This window comes from Pan paniscus, chromosome 23 (assembly GCF_029289425.2).
Source record: "Pan paniscus chromosome 23, NHGRI_mPanPan1-v2.0_pri, whole genome shotgun sequence".
NCBI lineage: Eukaryota > Metazoa > Chordata > Mammalia > Primates > Hominidae > Pan > Pan paniscus.
The window spans coordinates 20555215-20568265 of NC_085927.1; the positions used below are offsets into that span (position 1 = coordinate 20555215).

General features: G+C 38.7%; 1 pseudogene; it reads right to left on the reverse strand.

Moving 5' to 3' along the window:
- Positions 1-2121: 2121 nt before the first annotated feature.
- Positions 2122-2236, reverse strand: LOC134730181 (small nucleolar RNA SNORA70; annotated as a pseudogene).
- Between the last annotated feature and the right edge of the window lie 10815 nt (positions 2237-13051).

The window sequence follows — 13051 nt, forward strand, 5'->3', positions numbered from 1 at the left end:
CAAAAACAGTCCAATCAATGTGAAAATATCTCAAATTCATATGAATTTTTAAAATATTTTATATGTAAATTAAATTAGAAATTAAATATATATAATATATTTTATTTCAGACATATTTGCTTGCCTTTTGGAACTCAAAGTTCAAAACCTTCTATTGTCATCTTTAAATAACTAATTTTTAAGTTAATTTCTACTTGGTTCTATGAAAATACTACCACACAATGTGGAGATAAAGAAAACATTTACAGAAAAATTGTCCATATGGACACATTTTAAACAGATGATCTAATTAGCATAATAGCCACCAAACTGGTAAATAAACAGTTTTGTTGATTTGCTGCTTAATCAGCATCTATTCAGAATTCTGTAATATTGTTTAGTAAAACCGTTTATTTCCATCCATAAATGTGTTTTATAAATTTATGCCCAGTAAACTTCCAGGTAAACCATCGAAATATTAACTGTTTTCTACAAGTGATGGTCTTTTTTTTAAGCTGCTTTCTATAGTGAATTGATGAGAGTGAATGAAGATTAAAATGCTTATTCTGTAATAAAAGCCAATGCCAGCATGCTGATATATAATCTCTATAGATCAAAAAATATTCATGACTTATTCTCAGATTTTTAATAGTGGCTCTAAGCAGTCTTAAAAATTTATTATTTAGACACCCTATCCTATATTTTAAAAATATTTTCTTAGTATGCTGTGGATGTTATACAAGTCATATAATGGATAGAGAATTTCTTACATAAATTTACAATATAATTTTTTTAAATAAAACTTTTGTGAAATTATTTTCAAATGTTATAAATGTTAATGAGTTTTGTTATATTGGTTCCAATATTTCTCATATATGGAAAATGTCATTTTCCCTGGGAATTAATATTTGGAGCTGGTGTTTAAGAAAAACCATGTTTAATGTTGGAAAATGCTATGTCCGGTATAACTATAGATGTTTGGAAAGCAGCTCAGTTATGCTAAAGATAAAGAAAGGAGAGAAAAATGACAGAAGGGGAGGTTTGAACAAAACAAAATAATACCTGAAAATGTTGAATGGATATGTAATATTTGTGAATGTTTATGTTCTCTATTTCACCATTATTTAAACATTTATATTTTCAAAGGGAGACAATCATTATATTTTGAAATCATTTTATTTTTTTATAGAGTGCTGTATTTTTTCTTTTCAATTTCAATTTGGTGAGCAAACAAAATCAGTCAGAATATTATACATAATTAGGTTTCCTTTTTGAGATTTGTTGAAACTCTTTATCCTTTATGTATGTATTTCAAGTAGTATAATAAAAAAGAAATATAAAATGATTAGATATACATAAAAGTATTGTAGATTATGTTTTTCATATTTTCTTTCTTTTAATGTATTTTGCAGATATAGCCATTCCAGATTATGATTTCACAAACTAAGATGATTCTCAGCAGGGAAGCTTTACTGCATGTCGTTTTCATCAAAGGGAGCTTAGTTTATTTGCCTGTCTGAATATTGACATTATATTACTAATTTACACATTGGGGAAAGGGTCAAGAGAACTCCAAATTTTTGTTGACTTGATATTAACCTGAAAGGGGAATGTTAATAACTGACAAAATATATCCACGGTAGTTAGACATCAAGTTGTGTTTATTTTTTAATCTACTGCATATTATTGAATTATTTATATAGATAGATAGATAGATAGATAGATAGATAGATAGATAGATTTATTAGATGTACAGGAAATAGAATTCACTGGTGGGCATGCGTAAAGAGGGGGCAGCTCTTTTCTAATGCAGGGCTAGCTGCTTGTCCAGGGGCCCATGATTCCAGGGCTATATTTGGCCCCACAGCCATCCAGGATGAGTTGTTTCTCAGCCACCAAGTCTTAAAATGTATATGCATTAAACTTAGTAAAATCGCACTTCTTTGAGATGTGGCTTTTTGGGCATTCACTGAACTTGAATTTGGCCCTAAATAAGGCCTCAATCACATGCTCCAGGGTTTGCAGCTTGGTATGGATGAACATGGCCAATGTGAACTCTGACCTCTGGGTCCTGAGGCTTTCCAAAGGCATACTACATCCGGTCTTAAACCTAGACTAGGGAAAGCACTAGATCCAAGACATAAATGTCCAATGGCAAAGGCTGTTGCACACAAGGAACAGGCTGCTGTACACTACCTAGGATGCTGCTGTTTGCAGCCCTTGCACACCAGGCCCCATGTGGCTTAATTGATTGTAGAAATTATTTTATATATTAAGTTTTTGGGGATTCATATCTTTTATTCAAGATAGCTAAATGTAATTTATATTAGACCATATACAGTAAGTTGTAAATTATAGAAGTTGTGCTTATCAAAATCATATTCAGTGGGCAATATGGCCTTTAATATAATGAAGTTTACTGATAAAAATTAAAATAAAATAAAGTGGTTTTGTAGTGCTCTTGTATGTCAACTAAAACAAATTAACAAAACCTATTGAAACCCATAATCATTTAGACTATATACTTACACTTTGGGAGGCCAAGGTGGGCAGATCACCTGAGGTCAGGAGTTCAAGACGAGCCTGGCCAACATAATGACATCCCATCTTTACTAAAAACACAAAAATTAAACAGGCGTGGTGGTGCATGCCTGTAATTTCAGCTACTCAGGAGGCTGAGGCAGGGAGAACTGCTTGAACTTGGGAAGGGGAGGTTACAGTGAGCCAAGACTGGGCCACTGAACTCCAACCTGGGTGACAGAGGGAGACTCAATCTCAAAAACAAACAAACAAACAAACAAAAACACAACAAAAAAACTATCTACTTAAATACCATTCTATTAAAATAAATATTTTTCTGTGATCTTAGGTTTGTTTTGTCTCAATAATATAAATAGTGTATTGGTTGTCTCAAAGTGTTAAATGGAAGCATATTTTATGGCATTGCTGAAATATCTACCAACTTTTCTTACTGTAAGTTATGCAATGGTGCATTGATTAATGCATTGGAACTTGTTAAGCAATTTGCATGTCTGAAAAACCAAGGTTCAGAGGTATGTAGGTTAAATCCGGCAATCAAATATCAGAGATATTTCAGAATATTATTTTTGTATACCAGAAAACACTTTTCAAAAAAAAAAAGTAAGGTCATTAGGAAGGCATTGTAAGGTTAATCTTTTCCAGCAAAGCTATTACATTTATTTTTCTGGAGTTCTTTAGTTATAAAAAGTAGAATGTAGTTATAGGATCTAGTCAGCGTTAAATTGATTGAAAAAATGAAAAACACTGTTTCATTTTTAAATAGATTAACAATTAAGCAAGTTGTTTATATTGTCCCACTGATATACTAGAATGTGCTACATTCTTTTGGGCATCTTTTAGACCATAGGGCAAAAATTTTGAGAATGACAGAGAGACAATTAGGAGCTCAGCACAAAGCAAAATGTTATGAATCAGGAAAATAAATAGAACAGAGATCAAAATTAGATAGATGCAGAATTGGAATGATACTGAAAACAAGAGATGGAACTGCAGAAAATACTATGGCAGATCATTCATTCCTTTGAATGGTGAAGGTAGTTAATACAATGGCTAACAATTGAAATGAAAAACCAGACCCAGATGAAAAAATGCAAACCAGTAAACTTACCTAGTCCTATTATTTTACTCAATTGTAGGAAATACATGAAAAGAAAGTTGTTCATTATGAATCCTTTGTTCTAACATGGGCAGAAGGCACCACTAAACATTTCTCATTTTTTTACTCAAATGTTTGTGTTTTCTCATAGAACTTATAATTTTAATTTATTTTTCAATATATGTTTCCCGTACAGTCTAGTTGGATTCATAGTTGCAATGTTTCATGTGGTATATTTGCTCCCTATGGAATAGAACATAATATTAATCTTTAGATGTGTCACTAGAGATTTATATATCCACATAAATCTACAGTTGCAACTAGAAAAATTATCCTGTGAAAATTTTGTGATATGAATGTCTTTCAACTTTTTAAAAAGTAAAGAGAAAGTGATGAACAAATATGAGTTGGAAATCAGAATGAACAAATCATGAAATTATAGTGTACCCCTTCAAAAATTTGGAAAATTAAGAGAAATCGGTAGAACAGCTGTATTATCATTTACAAAAATGTTTCTCTACCTATAGAACAAACAATTACTTTGTCTTCTAATTTCCAAATAACTTACAGAACATTTATTTCCTACTGTCACTGGAATGGCAGGCTGGCAGGCTCAGTTGGTAGCCCAACTGGTTCCTCACATCAAAAGATTCCCTTTATTATTTCCTTATTTTCTCTTTAATTCTGGCACTCCTTCATGATTGAACTTACAGATGTTCTTTTGTCTGCTAATTTTCGAGTAAGCCTGTGCTCTCTATAACTTTCAGTCTCAATATCCTTCTACCATCAGCCTTTTGTCTAAACATTCTTATTCTGGTTTGTTTCCCTGAACTCTTGACATCGATCTCCGTTCCTTCAATATTCTGTTTCTTCTACTGGAAGCACTCTTTCCCAGATTTCACCCACTTTACTCTTCTCAATCTCTGTGTCTGAGTTAAATGCTTCCTTAGGTTTCTATGTAGGACTGTCTGTCCATCTGTAATTTTTCTATATCTATCATGTTAACATACTTACATCCTTTACTGAAAAATGTCTCCTTTAAAAAAAAAAATCAATGTGTTTGTTTACTTCCTTAAAATGCCCTCTAAACTGCAAGGTCAAAGAAGGTAAGTATGATATTTGGATATTAATATCTACCACTTAATACAGAAACTATTCTAGCACTTGTATAGGCAGTATAAGACATAATTTTAGAACTCTAAAATAAAAACTCATAAACTGAAGTTAAATATCCATTTCCCACTGCTATCTCCTTTTCCTTTTAACACATTGATATCATTTGGATCTGTGTCCCCACCCAAATCGCATGTCAAACTGTAAGTCCCACTGTTGGAGGTGGGGCCTGTTGGGAGGCAATTGGATCATTGGGCGGTTTCTCTTAAATGGTTTAGCACCATCTCCTTGGTGTTGTTCTTGTGACAGTGAGTGAGTTATTGTGAGTCTGGTTGGTAAAAGTGTATAGCACCTCCCCACCTCTCACTCTTCTTCCTGCTTCCAGCCATGTGAAGTGCTGGCTCCCCCTTCACCTTCTGCCATGATTGTTAGCTTACTGAGGCCCCTGCAGAAGCCCAGCAGATGCATCATGCTTTCTGTATAACGTGCAGAGCCATGAGCCAATTAAACTGCTTTTCTTTATAAATTACCCAGTCTCAGGTATTTCTTTAGAGCAATGTAAGAAAGGACTAATATAGAAAATTGGTAGAGGAATATGATATTGTTGTAAACATACTGGAAAATGTGAAAGTGGCTTTGAAACTGGATAGTGGGCAGAGATTGGAAGGGTTTGGAGAGATCAGAAGAAGACAGGAAGATGAGGGCAAGTTTTGAACTTACTAGAGTCTTGTTACATTGTTGTGACCAAGCTACTGATAGAGACACACAATGAAGTCCAGGCTGAGGAGGTCTCAGATGGAGATAAGGAACTTAATGGGAACTGGAGCAAAGGTGACTTTAGTTAGGCATTAGTAAAAAGGTTGGCTGCACTGTGCGCCTGCTCTAGGGATCTGTGGAATTTTGAACTTGAGAGTATCTCAAGTTCTGGTGGGTATCTGGTGGAAAAAATTTCTAAGCAGCAAAGCATTCAGGAGGTAATCTCACTACTTCTAACAAACTATTTTGATGTGTGTGAGCAAAGAAATGACCTCAAACTGAAACTTATATTTAGAAGGGAAGCAGAGTGTAGAAACTTGAAAAATTTGCAGTCTGGCCATGTGGTAGAACAAAAAGCCCATTTTCAGGAGAGAAATTCAAGCAAGCTGCAGAAACTTGCTTAACTAAAAGGAAGGCACATGCTGATAGCCAAGAAAATGAGGGATACCCTCCAGGACATTTCAGAGACCTTTGTGGCAGCTCCTCCCATCACAGGCTCAGAGGACAATGAAGGAAGAATGGGACACCACTACATGCATCTCATCTGTTGCAGCTCTAGCCATGGCTCCAAGTGGCCCAGGTACCACTCAGGATGCTGCTCCAGAGGGTTCAAGCCATAAGTCTTGATGGCTTCCATGTGGCATTAAGCCTGAGGGTGCACAGAGTACAAGAGTTGAGGCTAGATTTCAGAGAATGTATGAACAAACCTAGATGTACAGTCAGAAATCTGCTGCAGGGTCAGAGCCCTGATGGAGAATCTCTACAAGGGCACTGAAGAGGGGAAAGGTGGGGTTGGAGCCACCACACAGTGTCCCTACTGGACCACTATGTAGGGGAGCTATGAGAAGAGGGACACTATCTTCCAGACCCCAGAATGGTAGATCCACCAGCACTTGTACCGTGTGCCTGGAAATGGTGCAAGCACTCAACACCAGCCCTTGAGAGCAGCTGTAGGAGCTGAACCCTGCAAAGTCACAGGAGTGGAGCAGCACAAGGCTTTGGGAGCTCACCCCTTGCAGTGGTATGCCCTGGATGGCATCAAAGGAGATTGTTAAGCTTTAAGACTTAATAACTTTCCTACTGGGTTTCAGACTTGCATGGGGCCCGTAGCCCCTTACTTTTGGCCAATTTCTCCCTTTTGAAATGGGAGTATTTATCCAATCCCTGTACCCCCATTATACATTATATCTCGGGAGTTTTTTTTTTTTTAATTTTACAGGGTCTTAGGCAGAAGGGGCTTGCCTCATCTCAGATAAGACTTCAGACTTTGGATGTTTGAGTTAATGCTGAAGTGAGTTAAGACTTTGGGGGACTGATGGGAAGGCATGATTATATTTTGCAAACTGAGAGAGACATAAAATTTGGGAGGGACTAGGGCAAAATAATATGGTTTGGATCTATGTTCCCAACCAAATCTCATGTCAAATTGTAATACCCAGTGTCGGAGGTGGGGCCTGATGGGAGGTTATTGGAATGTGGAGTGGTTTCTTTTTAATGGTTTAATACCATTTCCTTGGTGCTATTCTTATGATAGTGAGTGAGTGAGTTATTATGAAATCTGGTTGTTAAAAGGGTGTAGCACCTCCCCACCTCTCACTTTTCTTCCTGCTCCCAGCTATATGAAGCACCGGCTCCCTCTTCATTTTCCCACCATGGTTATACATTTCATGAGGCCTCCCCAGATGCCCGGCAGATGCAACATTCTTTCTGTACAGCATGCAGAACTGTGAGTCAGTTAAACCTCTTTTCTTTATAAATTACCCAATCTCAGGTATTTCTTTATAGCAATGCAATAATGGACTAATACACACCTAATAATATTATTTCCTTGAATCACGCAATCAATTACCAAAATTCTCTGTGTGAAATGGCTGGCTTCGGAGACTAGCGGAGGAGCCAAGATGGCCGAATAGGAACAGTTCCTGTCTACAGCTCCCAGCGTGAGCGACGCAGAAGACGGTGATTTCTGCATTTCCATCTGAGGTACCAGGTTCATCTCACTAGGGAGTGCCAGACAGTGGGCGCAGGCCAGTGGGTGCGTGCACCGGGCGTGAGCCGAAGCAGGGCGAGGCATTACCTCACCCGGGAAGCGCAAGGGGTCAGGGAGTTCCCTTTCTGAGTCAAAGAAAGAGGTGACGGACTCACCTGGAAAACCGGGTCACTCCCACCCGAATATTGCGCTTTTCAGACCGGCTTAAAAAACGGCGCACCACGAGACTGTATCCCACACCTGGCTCGGAGGGTCCTACACCCACGGAATCTCGCTGATTGCTAGCACAGCAGTCTGAGATCAAACTGCAAGGCGGCAGCGAGGCTGGGGGAGGGGCGCCCGCCATTGCCCAGGCTTGCTTAGGTAAACAAAGCAGCCAGGAAGCTCGAACTGGGTGGAGCCCACCACAGCTCAAGGAGGCCTGCCTGCCTCTGTAGGCTCCACCTCTGGGGGCAGGGCACAGACAAACAAAAAGACAGCAGTAACCTCTGCAGACTTAAATGTCCCTGTCTGACAGCTTTGAAGAGAGCAGTGGTTCTCCCAGCACGCAGCTGGAGATCTGAGAACGGGCAGACTGCCTCCTCAAGTGGGTCCCTGACCCCTGACCCCCGAGCAGCCTAACTGGGAGTCACCCCCCAGCAGGGGCACACTGACACCTCACACGGCAGGGTATGCCAACACACCTGCAGCTGAGGGTCCTGTCTGTTAGAAGGAAAACTAACAAACAGAAAGGACATCCACACCAAAAACCCATCTGTACATCACCATCATCAAAGACCAAAAGTAGATAAAACCACAAAGATGGGGAAAAAACAGAACAGAAAAACAGGAAACTCTAAAATGCAGAGCGCCTCTCCTCCTCCAAAGGAAGGCAGTTCCTCACCAGCAATGGAACAAAGCTGGATGGAGAATGATTTTGACGAGCTGAGAGAAGAAGGCTTCAGACGATCAAATTACTCCGAGCTATGGGAGGACATTCAAACCAAAGGCAAAGAAGTTGAAAACTTTGAAAAAAATTTAGAAGAATGTATAACTAGAATAACCAATACAGAGAAGTGCTTAAAGGAGCTGATGGAGCTGAAAACCAAGGCTCAAGAACTACGTGAAGAATGCAGAAGCCTCAGGAGCCAATGCGATCAACTGGAAGAAAGGGTATCAGCAATGGAAGATGAAATGAATGAAATGAAGTGAGAAGGGAAGTCTAGAGAAAAAAGAATAAAAAGAAATGAGCAAAGCCTCCAAGAAATATGGGACTATGTGAAAAGACCAAATCTACGTCTGATTGGTGTACCTGAAAGTGATGCGGAGAATGAAACCAAGTTGGAAAACACTCTGCAGGATATTATCCAGGAGAACTTCCCCAATCTAGCAAGGCAGGCCAACGTTCAGATTCAGGAAATACAGAGAACGCCACAAAGATACTCCTCGAGAAGAGCAACTCCAAGACACATAATTGTCAGATTCACCAAAGTTGAAATGAAGGAAAAAATGTTAAGGGCATCCAGACAGAAAGGTCGGGTTACCCTCAAAGGGAAGCCCATCAGACTAACAGCGGATCTCTCGGCAGAAACCCTACAAGCCAGAAGAGAGTGGGGGCCAATATTCAACATTCTTAAAGAAAAGAATTTTCAACTCAGAATTTCATATCCAGCCAAACTAAGCTTCATAAGTGAAGGAGAAATAAAATACTTTACAGACAAGCAAATGCTGACCGATTTTGTCACCACCAGGCCTGCCCTAAAAGAGCTCCTGAAGGAAGCACTAAACATGGAAAGGAACAACCAGTAACAGCCGCTGCAAAATCATGCCAAAATGTAAAGACCATCAAGACTAGGAAGAAACTGCATAAACTAACGAGCAAAATCACCAGCTAACATCATAATGACAGGATCAAATTCACACATAACAATATTAACTTTAAATGTAAATGGACTAAATTCTCCAATTAAAAGACACAGACTGGCAAGCTGGATAAAGAGTCAAGACCCATCAGTGTGCTGTATTCAGGAAACCCATCTCACGTGCAGAGACACACATAGGCTCAAAATAAAAGGATGGAGGAAGATCTAGCAAGCAAATGGAAAACAAAAAAAGGCAGGGGTTGCAATCCTAGTCTCTGATAAAACAGACTTTAAACCAACAAAGATCAAAAGAGACAAAGAAGGCCATTACATAATGGTAAAGGGATCAATTCAACAAGAGGAGCTAACTATCCTAAATATATATGCACCCAATACAGGAGCACCCAGATTCATAAAGCAAGTCCTGAGTGACCTACAAAGAGACTTAGACTCCCACACATTAATAATGGGAGACTTTAACACCCCACTGTCAACATTAGACAGATCAACGAGACAGAAAGTCAACAAGGATACCCAGGAATTGAACTCAGCTCTGCACCAAGCGGACCTAATAGACATCTACAGAACTCTCCACCCCAAATCAACAGAATATACATTTTTTTCAGCACCACACCACACCTATTCCAAAATTGACCACATACTTGGAAGTAAAGCTCTCCTCAGCAAGTGTAAAAGAACAGAAATTATAACAAACTATCTCTCAGACCACAGTGCAATCAAACTAGAACTCAGGATTAAGAATCTCACTCAAAGCCGCTCAACTACATGGAAACTGAACAACCTGCTCCTGAATGACTACTGGGTACATAACGAAATGAAGGCAGAAATAAAGATGTTCTTTGAAACCAACGAGAACAAAGACACAACATACCAGAATCTCTGGGATGCATTCAAAGCAGTGTGTAGAGGGAAATTTATAGCACTAAATGCCCACAAGAGAAAGCAGGAAAGATCCAAAATTGACACCCTAACATCACAATTAAAAGAACTAGAAAAGCAAGAGCAAACACATTCAAAAGCTAGCAGAAGGCAAGAAATAACTAAAATCAGAGCAGAACTGAGGAAATAGAGACACAAAAAACCCTTCAAAAAATCAATGAATCCAGGAGCTGGTTTTTTGAAAGGATCAACAAAATTGATAGACCGCTAGCAAGACTAATAAAGAAAAAAAGAGAGAAGAATCAAATAGACGCAATAAAAAATGATAAAGGGGATATCACCACCGATCCCACAGAAATACAAACTACCATCAGAGAATACTACAAACACCTCTACGCAAATAAACTAGAAAATCTTGAAGAAATGGATACATTCCTTGACACATACACTCTCCCAAGACTAAACCAGGAAGAAGTTGAATCTCTGAATAGACCAATAACAGGAGCTGAAATTGTGGCAATAATCAATAGTTTACCAACCAAAAAGAGTCCAGGACCAGATGGATTCACAGCCGAATTCTACCAGAGGTACAAGGAGGAACTGGTACCATTCCTTCTGAAACTATTCCAATCAATAGAAAAAGAGGGAATCCTCCCTAACTCATTTTATGAGGCCAGCATCATTCTGATACCAAAGCCGGGCAGAGACACAACCAAAAAAGAGAATTTTAGACCAATATCCTTGATGAACATTGATGCAAAAATCCTCAATAAAATACTGGCAAACCGAATCCAGCAGCACATCAAAAAGCTTATCCACCATGATCAAGTGGGCTTCATCCCTGGGATGCAAGGCTGGTTCAATATACGCAAATCAATAAATGTAATCCAGCATATAAACAGAGCCAAAGACAAAAACCACATGATTATCTCAATAGATGCAGAAAAAGCCTTTGACAAAATTCAACAACCCTTCATGCTAAAAACTCTCAATAAATTAGGTGTTGATGGGACGTATTTCAAAATAATAAGAGCTATCTATGACAAACCCACAGCCAATATCATACTGAATGGGCAAAAACTGGAAGCATTCCCTTTGAAAACTGGCACAAGACAGGGATGCCCTCTCTCACCGCTCCTATTCAACATAGTGTTGGAAGTTCTGGCCAGGGCAATCAGGCAGGAGAAGGAAATAAAGGGTATTCAATTAGGAAAAGAGGAAGTCAAATTGTCCCTGTTTGCAGACGACATGATTGTATATCTAGAAAACCCCATTGTCTCAGCCCAAAATCTCCTTAAGCTGATAAGCAACTTCAGCAAAGTCTCAGGATACAAAATCAATGTACAAAAATCACAAGCATTCCTATACACCAACAACAGACAAACAGAGAGCCAAATCATGAGTGAACTCCCATTTACAATTGCTTCAAAGAGAATAAAATACCTAGGAATCCAACTTACAAGGGATGTGAAGCACCTCTTCAAGGAGAACTACAAACCACTGCTCAAGGAAATAAAAGAGGATACAAACAAATGGAAGAACATTCCATGCTCATGGGTAGGAAGAATCAATATTGTGAAAATGGCCATACTGCCCAAGGTAATTTACAGATTCAATGCCATCCCCATCAAGCTACCAATGACTTTCTTCACAGAATTGGAAAAAACTACTTTAAAGTTCATATGGAACCAAAAGAGAGCCCACATCACCAAGTCAATCCTAAGCCAAAAGAACAAAGCTGGAGGCATCACACTACCTGACTTCAAACTATACTACAAGGCTACAGTAACCAAAACAGCATGGTACTGGTACCAAAACAGAAATATAGATCAATGGAACAGAACAGAGCCCTCAGAAATAACGCCACTTACCTACAACTATCTGATCTTTGACAAACCTGAGAAAAACAAGCAATGGGGAAAGGATTCCCTATTTAATAAATGGTGCTGGGAAAACTGGCTAGCCATATGTAGAAAGCTGAAACTGGATCCCTTCCTTACACCTTATACAAAAATCAATTCAAGATGGATTAAAGATTTATACGTTAGACCTAAAACCATAAAAACCCTAGAAGAAAACCTAGGCCTTACCATTCAGGACATAGGTGTTGGCAAGGACTTCATGTCTAAAACACCAAAAGCAATGGCAACAAAAGCCAAAATTGACAAATGGGATCTAATTAAACTAAAGAGCTTCTGCACAGCAAAAGAAACTACCATCAGAGTCAATAGGCAACCTACAACATGGGAGAAAATTTTCGCAACCTACTCATCTGACAAAGGGCTAATATCCAGAATCTACAGTGAACTCAAACAAATTTACAAGAAAAAAACAAACAACCCCATCAAAAAGTGGGCGAAGGACATGAACAGACACTTCTCAAAAGAAGACATTTATGCAGCCAAAAAACACATGAAAAAATGCTCATCATCACTGGCCATCAGAGAAATGCAAATCAAAACCACTATGAGATATCATCTCACACCAGTTAGAATGGCAATCATTAAAAAGTCAGGAAACAACAGGTGCTGGAGAGGATGTGGAGAAATAGGAACACTTTTACACTGTTGGTGGGACTGTAAACTAGTTCAACCATTGTGGAAGTCAGTGTGGCGATTCCTCAGGGATCTAGAACTAGAAATACCATTTGACCCAGCCATCCCATTACTGGGTATATACCCAAGTGACTCTAAATCATGCTGCTATAAAGGCACATGCACACGTATGTTTATTGCGGCATTATTCACAATAGCAAAGACTTGGAACCAATCCAAATGTCCAACAATGATAGACTGGATTAAGAAAATGTGGCACATATACACCATGGAATACTAT